Source organism: Pygocentrus nattereri, chromosome 3 (genome assembly GCF_015220715.1).
Source record: "Pygocentrus nattereri isolate fPygNat1 chromosome 3, fPygNat1.pri, whole genome shotgun sequence".
Classification (NCBI taxonomy): Eukaryota; Metazoa; Chordata; class Actinopteri; order Characiformes; family Serrasalmidae; genus Pygocentrus; species Pygocentrus nattereri.
In genome coordinates, this window is record NC_051213.1 from 36,371,853 (window position 1) to 36,384,766 (window position 12,914).

The following is a 12,914-nucleotide window of genomic DNA, read 5'->3' on the forward strand; positions in this document are numbered from 1 at the left end:
CATTTCACTCTCTAGTGGCCAATTAGGTCGAAAATGGCAAGTACTCAATGAGTGGTTGTGTCTCAAAGGACAATATATGGAAAATGTTTCAGAGCTTTATTTTTGTGGCAGTCAAGCTACTATATTGCTTTACCAGAGTAGTGTAATAGTTTGAGGCACTCAGTTTTCAAAAATAAATAAATAAATAAATAAATTTGCGTTAGAATTGGTTGCCAATGTCTTTCTTTGATCAGTTTTTTTTTTATCAATAACATGAAATCTTTTAAGCCAGGTTGAGCTGTTTTATTAATCCTGTGTAAATGTCAGGTTAATAAAGTACAACTTGTCAGGGTTTGGGGATGAAATGCTAGCTTGTTAATTTAGTGGTTCTCCAATATGGTTAACTAAAGCTAAATTTTAGGAATTGCCTAAATTGTGTACGTTGCAGAGCCAGATGATTAATCAGCTTATTTCAGTAATGATTTTGGCTTCAATTATTATGAAAACATGTATAATCCAGCGCACCCCTATTATTTTTACTGAGGTGCACTTTTACTCAGTAAAAGCCCAAACCCATCTAGGAATTTAGATTAAATGTCTTTTTAATTATAATTTAATATATGTTTAGTCGTTTTCAGCCAGTTGTAGAATCTTATTTATTTTTATCTATTTTAATTGATTTTTTAATATTATTTATTTAGATGTATGTATATTTGTATTGTTATTATTATTTATTGTATTTATTCATTTTTACATTTTAAATTTGTTTTGCATTTTTGTTATATTTACAATCCAAGGAGGTCTACTGAAGATCTAAGTTCACTAAAAGCAAAATGTTTCCAAAGTCAATTAGTAATTGTGTTAAATAATTGTGAACACAGTATTGATCCAAAAAAAAAAATCATGATGATGATTTTTGCCATAATCGAGCAGCCCCTGTTATGTGGCCACATATTTACACTCATCGTTGAACTGCTTTTAAGTCCCATTCTTTAGCTGTAGCACTGTATTTCCTGCAATGCTGCAAAATGTACTTAGAGGGGAATTTTCTTTCATATTGATTCCTTGAATGTTGTCCAGCATTTTACAGACACTGAAGTGACCTGCGCAGTGAAGTGCTTTAAACCCAGCTTTGCTCTCCATGAGGATAAGTATGTGTAATGATATGTCATGAGGTTTGGCTGTGAGTGTATCAAAGAGCCCTAGGCACTCTCCAACAGCAGCGGCCTAGGACAGCTTCAGAGTGACGTAAGTTCATGTAGTTGTGTGTGTATATTAGGACTGGGCAAAATGGCGAAAATATGAGGTCACGATACTTGAAAACTTTTTCACGATTCACAATACTCACAATATTGGGATGAGCTCAGAGATATATATGTGTCTACGAATTACTTGTATGTGCAATCAGGTGTGTTTCTTGAGTGCAGTTCTAGAAGGCAATAGAAATGATCTGGGATGCTCTCTGAAAATCTGGCATCTTCTCTCTCCATCAGCCCCTCGAAAGCTTTGAAAGTGTTGAATATTTAACAATGCTGGTGATATTCGTCCATCTTGGAGAGGAAGCGAATAAATCAGGGTGACAGGTAGCCAATCACAGCCCTTCTTCTTCCTGTACTACTGCGGGAACGTGTCTGAAAGAGCATCTTTTCTAACCTCTATTATCTTCAAATGTTTATCTGTTCTGCGTCATTATGCCATCGTTGGTAGCGGGATAACTGACCATGCGTTGACCACAGTATGGAGAGTGCAGTGACCCAGTCAGTTCATGTTAAACTGATACGTGTGTTATGTTAACGAAAAGTGTAAAATCACAATTCGTGCTTTCTATCTTGAGTCCCAGTGCACTTAGCGTTTTACATTTAGGCTGAAAGCTGCCTGCTGATGTCCCTGGTCAGAAGGTCAGAGGGTCCTGCACTGCCAGAGTCAGTGTGTAATCAGACACAGATGATGTCATCACTGTCCTATCAGAGAAGGGAGCATGTTGCTGCACAGCTGTCAGACAAGGCTTGGATGACTGTCGACTAGCCTTTAGCATTCTTCCAGCCCCTTTGCGCGCACACACACACACACACACACACACACACACACACACACACACACACACACACACACACACACGCTCTCTTGCTTTTGTTGATCTATTTATACATATACTGCGCAGCACACCTATTATTCTGTAGCCATGCCAGCCTATTAAAGGGATTTTGTAGTCAGTGGACATAATCAGTCTGATATGTGTTGTACGCAGTATTGTGCAAAAGTCTTTGACGACACTTCATTTAGTTGATGTTCAGTCAAAACGGCCATTAGGTACAAGGGTATTTTTTTTCTATTAATTGCCCACCTTTTATCTTTATTACAGCTTCCATTCTTTTCATGAGACTTGCTTTCAGCATTTCAAGGGAATTTGCAGGGAGATTTTTCAACACCTCTGAAGTTCAGTCATAAGGCCTCAGCATATTTCTTACAGAGACGACGTTCACCTGGCTTCAGCAAACAATGTGACGTAATTACGGAGAAAACGAACAACTGCAGACATCACTCAGAGGCTTCATTCACTGTGTTGTGGACATGGGAGCTGGGTGAACTCTGCGGACGAAAACACTACACGACAAAGCCTTTGATTGGTCAGTAAAAAAGAGGCGTGCCATGAAACCCAAATGGACGACTTTGAAGAGCTTGCAAGAACCCTAACCGCAACCGCTATTTCACTGTGAAATGCGCATTTGTTAAATAAACTGTGAATATGTCCTAAATGTAAGATGTTAGGTCTATTATTTGGTGGTACGAACTTGTTGTAAGCACCAAAACATAATATACGTAACATAAAATGTCGGAGCATCACCTGCATTAGTGGAGCATCACCGCAGAAAGTATGCGAGTTTGTAAGAGAATTTCATTTCACAAGATGTTTACTGAGACCTTCAGCGCTGCATATTCTGCTTCTCACAATCATAAAGTAATTGCAAACACGTTCAGTTATGTTAAGGTCTGGGGTGATCAGTCCGTCGTTCTGAGAACACCAGCAGCTTGTTTGACTTTTTTTGATTTTGTTCTTTTTAATCTATTTCCTTTTCTCAGTAAGAGCTTCGTGACAGATACACATCCTTTCAGACCCACAGCACTGAGGTATCTTCTTGCAGTGCGCTGCAAGAGTGGAGCTTAATCTTCTCCTCACACTTATGGTGAAAACTTTAAGTGCTGTTTATCCGATAGTGATACTCTTGGTGGCCTAGCAGGTCTAATAGGAGTCAAAATCTTCTTAAATCCAGCTTTCAGCTCATTTTTATCAACTAATTTTTTACTTATTTACCTTTTACTTCCCCCTATAAGAAGCAGGTCATCTTATATCCAGTCTCTTCAGAAATATGAATACTGAAAAATTGTACTTAATGGCAGTCTTGACTGGAAATAACATTAATGAAGGATGGTCTCTGACTTTTGCATTACTCTTGTAGGTAGATCTGTAATAAGCTCTGCTTTATGCTCTGGACTGTAGAGACGTTCCTTAGATACTACAATATGTGCTTGTCCATGTGAAACACTGACTGATGTCCTGCATGCCCCTGCTTCTGCCTGTGAGTCTGAGGAGGCTTGTGGGTAATGTAGTTCCGCATTTGTGATCACTTCATTTCAGGATACACTGACATCTGCTGGGAGAGACGACAGCCTGCAGAAAACGAAACAACTGGACTGTCTTTCTCATTAAAATGTTTATTTTAATGAGAAAGACATTAAAATGTCCTGCAATGTTTAACAAAAAGTCAAGGGGCAAGTTATTCTGAGTCAAGTGCCATCCGTGTGATTTGTGGTCAGATTTTACATGGAGGACGGGAGACGTTTCAGGATCTTCTCAGAGTTGTGGGTGGAGTGCTTGTGTATGACATGGAAACCCAGTTTGAGAGACCTACAATTAACAAAATAAGAGCAGTGCATCCTAAATTAGGACTAGCAACCGCACTGCTTTGCTTTGAGCTATTTTTCCACATTTTTAAATGGAAATGTGACCAAAACAAGGGCAAGTTCGTGTCTTAGATGTGAGCTGTGTCTGTTTTGAATGAGTAACCTCATTCCCTCATTAGTCCGGATGTTTCTAGCTTCTTCAAACAGAGGCTTTAATGGAGTTTTCTAAATGCTGTTTTTTTCTGTTTGAAATGCATGAAGCATCTGAATGTAGTGTAATGCAGTAGAACACGCTCACTACTCTGTATTAAGGAAGATTCAAGAACATTTGTGTTGTGTGTACACTATCAATCAAAAGTTTGGAATCACAGTCATTAGAGTGCAGCGATACAGCCTTCGATTCGATTCTTGATACTGAGTTCAAGATTCAGTATTCTCACAACATTCAAATGAAAAATGATGACTGTATTTATGTGTTTGCACATTGTTGACATGGCATAATAGTCACATTATCACATTCTTGCATCACAGTGTGACAGTGTGACAGTGCATTGTTACACCTCTGCTTGTCATGTTAACTGTTATTCAAACATAAATTCTACAGTGTTGAATGAAATGTTCTAAACTCAACACCAAAACATCAACCGATGGTTTATTGACAATTTGAAGCATTTTGAAATTTGAAAAAAGCAAATGTTATCAAGTAATGAACTGTAATGATCTATTCATTACTGTGAACAGCTACTTGATCAGCAAAAACTGGTCACTACATTTCGAATAATAGGCATTCTTGGATATTAATGCTATAAATCTATACAGTCGTGCGCAAAGGTTTAAATATCCCAGGTCTAATGACGTTTTGTTGACTTTCTAACTTTAAAACTTAACACATCATCTACAGGGAACGCACTCAAATATGGTGTTTTACTGCCAATTTTGCACCATTTCTATTTACTTGCTCGGTTGATCGTATCGTATGTTGAATTTAGCAGATCAACAGGAATTGTGCAGCACAGTGTGCAGACGTGTGTTGTGTGTAGAGTACGCGTTGAGTTGGTGTTCCGGTTTGGCAGCTTTGGTTCCATTAAAACAGACTGTGGTGTGATTACGGTTCGTTAGAGAAGGTGAGATCACTGCCCTTCGAGCTCTGGTGCGCACCCAGTAAGCAGACGAAGACCCTCTAAGCAGCGACTGAAAGAACCCTGGTGTGGTTCGTTTTAAAGCACAAACACAGAACAGACCAAATAGGGGACTAAAGACAGAGCAAACCATCCTCTCCATACCTGCATACCTGCTTTGATTTGGGGGAAAAAGACGAGTTTCTGATGCTGTTTTGACACCTAGATGTGTTTTATCATCTCTTCAGCTCTGAATCAGTAATTATAGAAGAGATACTTTTAGGTTTAAAACGAGGCTGAGTCGCATTTAAAGTCATTATAAAATGCTCAATATGCACGTTTGATTGCACACATAAATTATATTATATAAAGCTATTGAGGCAGCAAGATTTCTCAGTTTTGTAAAAGCAGTAAGCCCCCTCGAGGCTGTTACAGGGATTTTACCCTGCTTTATGTACACAACCACTGTAATGCAGGGAGAATGGTGGCTTATTGCTCTAATATCACAAGACAGATAAAACCAGACATAAATAAAACCAGCGAGCCCAGTCAGGACAGAGAACAGCATGATTCAGAAATTTGGGTGGGCAGTATCATCATAAAATCTGCCCCAGCAGTTGTTACCTTTTACTCCTGTGAGGTTAAATAAGTGTGAATGGTAAGCAAAGCAGAACTAAAATGCAGCGGAGTATTATTAGCCACATTTACATGCAGCCTAATAATCCGTTAATAGTCGGACTGATAGTTCAGTCAGAATGGAATACGTCCGTCTAAACACCTCATACGGAATAGACGAGTCCCATTGAGTTCATTCTGAGAAACAAATCTATCCGATTGAACGAGGTGGCTAATCCTGTAAATAGTCTGTTAAATAGAAGAATAATAGGCACGTAAACGCCTGAATCTGATTACGTTCTGCGCATGTGTGGAAGTTTATTAACGTTCAACATGGCGAGAGCAGAAACTGGTCTGCAGAGGAGACGGAGCTTATGTGTGAACTAGACGGGCGTCCAGCTTATGTGTCTGAGAACACGACGTCTTCCTCTCGCCCTTCTTTAATAAGTACAGGTGAAGCACATTTTCTTAAAGCTGCCATAATTTTAAAGCAATTAAAAACACAAGCTGTAAATCCAGGCGACACACTGCTGCTCGTCGCTCGCTGTCATGGTAACGTCTATATTAAGTGGTTCTCTGCGCATGCGCGTCATTTTGGACCAGCGTGCATGTAAACAGAGACCGTCAGATTGTTGAGCAGAGTGAGCATAAAAACAGCTCAGTCTTAATCTATAATCACAAAAATCTTTGCATGTAAACAGACATTTTCTACTAAGGAAAATGAAGTATAGATGCTCCCTTATTTTCACTTAGAAACTAAACATCATTTAACCAGAGCTCCCAACCTTTTGCTTTTTAAGTAAAGTAATACTTGGTCATACAGTTTTCTCAAAGATTATAGAATTATCTGTTATACAGCTCTGTTTATCATTTAAAATTGTTTAGTGTCTACAGCTTCCTAGAAATAATTTAAAACTTTTAGAATATTAGCATTGTGCCAGACCCATTTCAGACATATACCTGCCATAAAGTTTTTAATATTATTGGAAACAGTGATTCCAGACTTCTGAATAATAGTGTATGTTGGAAATGTCTGCAGTGCCTGCGTTGCCTGGTCCTGCTGAAATAAAGGCAGATCAGCTGTGGGAAGTGCAAGGAACAGCGAGGAAGACAAAGAGAGGGAACATGTAAGACTGTGCAAAAGAGAAAATGTGTGTAGTGGGGTGTGGGTGGGGGGTGTTGGTGGGGGGGGACAAGTGTCAGAAGTAGTGAAAGGAGTGGGAGAGAAAGAGAGAGAGGGAGAAATAGATACAGTCTGGCGTGAATGAGTGAGGGTCTATTCACAGTGGAGTTGGCAAAGTGCTCCCTTTACACTGCCTGAGGACTATAAAGCTCTCCAATGTAGAACTGCATGCGCACAACTCACTGTACGGAATATTATGTAACGCACTGCATACAGCGCTATGAATTTACAGTGTGCGTGGTTTATAAACACAAAAGGAATAAATGTGATTCAAGATTAGAGATGAATTATTGGCAGCCTCAATAAAGAACATGTCTGTTCTTTATCAGAAAGATTTGAGAGTATAATAGGAATCTAAGTTTTCAAAAATAAAAAAAATGTCTCGGAAATTCCCAGTTATTGTCACCTCTGAGTTTTTTCTGATGTTTTCAGAAAATGTGCACCAACACTTTCAGGCAACATTTGTCAAAATTGGCAGTTTTGGTTTTTGGCTGATAGAGAAAATGTAGAATTTTTTGACCAAAAAAACCCCAATACAATTCATTTTAATGATGATGCTCATTTCATTGCCATTAAAATTATTGTAATGCATGGTGATTAAAAACATTGTTTTCTTTGTTCTCTTGTGCCATCAGTGCAGACACGTTCAACAGTTTGAGAGACAGCGGATCATCAATGGAAATTTTGCCGTGGTGAAATCCTTCAGTAGCAAGAGGATGTAGTTTTCAATGTAGCTGAAGTTGATAAACTGGCATTTATGCTCATTTTTTCTTAGGATATCAATAATTCTGGAGTGAATAAATTGGGTTGGATGTTGGATGTCTGTGGTGTGCTGTATTATTCATTTCACTCGGCTCTCGCTTTCAGTTCTTGGTGACTAATGTGGTGCATAATGTAGTGTTTTCCTTTCCAAACACTCAACTCATTTAATGGATCAGCTAATTATCAAGTCCTTGATGATGGAACCAAGTGTCAAAACACAAAACAGTCTGGACAGCAGCTGAGACCCACTAGATGCTTAATGCGTGTGCAGTGTTGTACGTGCTGCTCTGCTGTGTTTCTCTTCAGCTCTCCAGTCATTTCTCCTTTCTTTTTCAAACAGCTCACATCTAAACATTTTGGAAAAATTTAAAGTGATGTGTTGGTGTTTTGGGGGGTCATTCAGAGCCCGGTCAGTGTGTTCTTTTGGCCTCTCCTGCTCTAGACAGGCGGGATTTATTTGTACTGTTTCTTGGAAGAGGCTGCCTGAGCCTTCCTGGTTTTATTGATGTGCTTTGTCATTGATCTGAACTGAACCGAGCCCTGAGGCTTCTACAGGCCTATCAAACCCGTTTGAAAGCTTTATAAAGCGATGAAGACAAAGGGAAATCACTGTGGTGACGACGCTTGCTTTAAGAGCAGCAGAGAATGGAAACCTCTTTACTTAGTAATTCACGTCAGGAGCCATGACTCAGATGCTAGTATTGATGTACATGGGCAGTACTGGAAATGAAAAAGCCAGTGTTTACAGTGACACCTAAACAATGATTTTGCTGTTTGAATATCAATAATTTTTAAGCAAATAGCTTAAATATCCATTTTGTTTATTTATTTATTGCATACAGTTGGTATAATCCATAATCGTTCAGTTATTTAGTGTTTTATCTACAGAACAAGAACTTGCATTTTTCATATTAGGGATGTGCATGTAGAATAATTTTAATATTTGAGTATCTATAATAATATTCATGAACAGATAACTGATTAACCTCTGAGAACAACGCAAAGAAGAAAACAGTAGATTTCTTTTGAAATTACTGTTGAGCTGTGTTTTACCTTTTTACATGGTAGCACTGGCGTCGCACAAAAATGAGCATTATGCAGAAGAATGCTTTTCAAGACATGTTTTAGTTTTGTAAATTCGGCGAGAGAAATTGGTAGGTTTTCGCGTTGGATGAGTAAGGTAACTTTTTACCTCAGAAGAGCTAATGAGCTAAAGTGACAGCTATACTGTACAACACTGGATGGTGTTGGAGACTCATCGTCTTCTTCTGGTGTTTTTCTCCTCTTTGGTGAACAACGTGCCAACGTTATAGTTGGTTGGAGAGATATATTTTCACTGTTTCTGGACGTAGCTAACATCAGCCACACTTGTTACAAGATAAAAGCCACACTGTCTTCATTCATATCCTTAATAGCATGTCTTTGGCAAAGCACCATGTTAATGCACTCATATTTCAGCAGAGTAGCTTGACATAGCATACTATTTCACAAATATGAGCAACCCTTTCACATTTTGGATATCTGAATTGTGATTTCAGAATTCTAATACTGGCACCTCAAACAGTTAACTGAGTATTTGGTTATCTGTGCACATCCATAGTTCAAATTTGTCATCTGTTTGTTTGCAGTATGAAAGGGTTAACTTTCCTTTGGCCTGTCTCTTCCCCGGTGACTAACATGTATTAATAAAATCAGACACTGCTGAGGGTGCAAGGGTGTCTGCCCTTTGAGCATACTTACAGGCTGTTAATAACTGTTGTTCCTCTTTTATTCTGCAAACCACTTGCACTTTTGACTTACTGGATTTTGATGTTTGATTTTGAACTGAGCACATCCAGAGATGGAGAAAAACAACTCCATGTATGGACCAGCAGGTTACGACATATGTTAGAATGTGGTCGGGCCCTTCCTGGCTGCCTGCGAGCACGTGGGACGGGCTCTCTGTGTTTATAAAGAGGGGACTGCTCCTTCTTCTGTGTGCTTTATGAATAAAACTCTCATCTCTCTACGAGAGTGTTGTTCATTATTGCATCGAGAGCTCTCTCTGTCTTGGGACTTAGTAGGATTGCCTAGCAGGTTTATCGCTTCATTCTCTGGTTTCTGAGGGAGAGCACTGTTCTAGGAGACCCTTCCTAACACAGTATTTGCTTATACACCAAACAGCCACTTCTTTAAGTACCTCCTTGTTTCTACACTCATTGTCAGCTCCACGTACTATATAGCTGCACTTTGTAGTTCTACAATTACAGACTGTAGTCCATCTGTTTATCTGCATACTTTGTTAGCCCCCTTTTACTCTGTTCTTCAATGGTCAGGACCCATATAGAGCAGGTATTATTTAGATGGTGGATGATTGATGGGGGAGAGGGAGGACCAGCCTACTCACTGAGAGAGAGAGAGAGAGAGAGAGAGAGAGAGAGAGAAGCTAATTATGCTCTCTTGGACTCCTGGCTACAGGATGATTGTGGCATCTTTGGGTATCGAGCACATAGATGGTCACACCACTGTGGAGCCCTCACTGCCACTTATGGTCCTTTTCTTTTCTCTGTGTTATTATGGTCGGTCAGACAGAGGTCAGCATGTTCTGCTGCTGTCCTGCTTGTTTTATTTACTTTTTTTTTTTTACTCCTCATCTTAAAGCATCTTCCGTGTCTGTACTCTCTCAGTCCACTTCAAAGTCTTCTTCTGTCTATCTTGGTGTGGCGGCCTCCCTTCCACCCCACTGCGGTTCCCCAGTGACTGTGAAGGCTCTGCCCTGACTGCCCTGTACGACTGAACCAGTGACCCCAAGCTCTAGCCAGACCAGCTTGACATGTTCCTTTCCAGCTCCGCAAACAATATGCCTATCACTGCTCCTATTGGTGGACATGATTCAAGGGGTCAGGATACATACTCTGTCCATCAAAAGTTTGGGGACACCATGCCTTCTTTTGTAATTTTCAGAGTAGATTTAGATTAGTGTTAATCTAATTTAAGAAGAAAAAAGGCTTACAAAACTGTTATGTACTAATATGTACTTTTTGGAATGAAGAGTAGGTTTTACTTAAAGAATGGCTTATTTTGACCCAAGTTAGTTTAAGTACTGTTACAATGCTTTTGTGCTAATGAGTGGTGGACAATGTAGGAAAAGTATTCTTCCCAAGCCTTTATCTGTTGTTCCTTTGGTTTTGCAGTTTATGCCAAGCAAAGATATGTTAAGATTTTACAAACGACCAAAGAAAACATGCTCATTTGTGAAAAAAAGAGCACTAAGCTGTATGAAACGTGCTGCCCTATGACTGGCTCATTGTGGCTCAGATGCGGCAGTATTTGAGATGTTGGGAAAGCTGCTGCAATCACAGGGTTATAAAGAAATTTATGATGTTTAAGCAGTTCAGCATCTCTTTAGACATGGACTCTAGACTCTGGCAGTTGTATTATTCTCCTGCAAATTGAATTTTGATTGTATAGCGGGTGTGTAGCAGGGTAGTAGGAAATGGCTTTGAGATGGTTGAATGATGAGAGAAAACAGAAGGGGGGAACTTGAGTGGTGGAGGAAAATAGGCTTCTGGAGATTTAAGTCAGGAGTGTCTCTCAGGGTTGAGAACTGAGTATATCACTCAAAATACTGGGAGAAAATGGCCACATTTATTGGGATTCCCAGCTGCTGCTGTGTGAAACTGCACATCTTCCTTGCTTTTGGGAATGTTTTAGTACTGAGACTGTTTCTCTACTACTGCCAGCTTTTAGATTCTCACTGTGGAATTTTTAAGTAGATTAAGTAGAAACAAAATATGTGGCCTGTGCATATTTAAGGCTATGGCATATTTTATATGATGTATCTTCCATCCATCCATCCATCCATCCATCCATCCTATATCTTCCACTTCTCCGGGGTTCAGGTTGCGGGGGCAGCATCCTAAGCAATGAGGCCCAGACCTCCCTTTCCCCAGCCACTTCCACTAGCACTCCAAGGGGGATTCCGAGGCGATCCCAGGCCAGCTTTGCGATGTAGTCACGCCAGCATTTCCTGGGTCTTCCCCAGGGTCTCCTCCCAGGTGGACTTGCCTGTGACACCTCCCGAGGGAGGCGTCCAGGAGGCATCCTAACCAGATGCCCGAACCACCTCAGCTGGCTCCTCTCGACGTGAAGAAGCAGTGGCTCTACTACGAGTCCCTCCCGGATGACCGAGCTTCTCACCCTATCTCTAAGGGAGAGTCCAGACACCCTGCAAAGGAAACTCATTTCGGCTGCTTGAATTCGTGATCTTATTCTTTCGGTCATTACCCAAAGCTCATGACCATAGGTGAGGGTGGGAACGTAGATCAACCGGTAAATTGAGAGCCTTGCCTTATGGCTCAGCTCTTTCTTTACCACAACAGACCGGTAAAGAGCCCGCATCACTGCTGACCCAGCACCAATCCGCCTGTCAATCTCCCGCTCCCTTGTACCATCACTCCTGAACAAGACCCCGAGATAATTAAACTCCTCCACTTGAACTCTATCCCCGACCCAGAGAGGGCTCTCCACCCTTTTCCGCCAGAGAACCATGGGATCGGATTTAGAGGTATCTTACTTTTCTAATATGTTAAACTCAGCAAATAAATAGAGTTGTGCACTAAAATTTGCAGAAGAATGCTGTGTTTCAGTTTATGCTCTGCAGATGATGTTAACTTATTTTCACTTAAAAAAATTCAACAAAGCATAATTTGACCAAAGGTGCTTAAACTTTTGCATACGACTGTGTCTTAGATTTCTTATTTGGAGATTGTTGTAAGAATATTACATTTTATTTAGAAAATTAAATTAGAAGATTGTTATTTCCATTCAGATATTTTTTCTCTTGTCCTGATTTTATCATATGAAATTATCTTGCTAAATTGACAGATCATTTTACTTGTTTCAAGCATGTTTCTTTAGATCAGTTCACAAGTCCCCAAAGCTAAACCAGTTAGTGAGTGTAAGTTAATACAGAAATGAGGGTTGATTGTTAGACTGTGTTCTGTTCTGCACATTCTGAGCCTCCATGCTTTGGCAGCTGGCGGCCTGTGAAAGTGACCCTGTTTGGTGTGAAAACCCTCACATTATTCTGAGAAAATGTATGCTGTGCTGCTCTCCCTTCTGTCAGAATGAGCTTTATTGTTAATCCGTCAGTGGTTTATTGTTTACTCAGAGCAGTTTATAGACTTGCTGTTATTGCCTCATAAGAGCAGGATTTCTCAAAGGGACCCAGTATAGAGCCTTGTGTAACCCCTAAAATCAATTTCTTGGTTTTGCCTTGGCTGAAAAGTCCGTGGTAACAGACAGAACTCTTTCTGCTTTTAAATTTGGTTTGTGTTTGCCAGACACCGGGGCAGTCATTCGGTGAGCTCTCT

General features: G+C 40.1%; 1 protein-coding gene across 5 annotated transcripts in view; it reads left to right on the forward strand.

The window, feature by feature from the left end:
* The window catches only part of triob (trio Rho guanine nucleotide exchange factor b), a 195,610-nt gene that overhangs the window by 28,653 nt on the left and 154,043 nt on the right, over positions 1-12,914 (forward strand). The gene's annotated exons all lie outside the window — the stretch shown is intronic.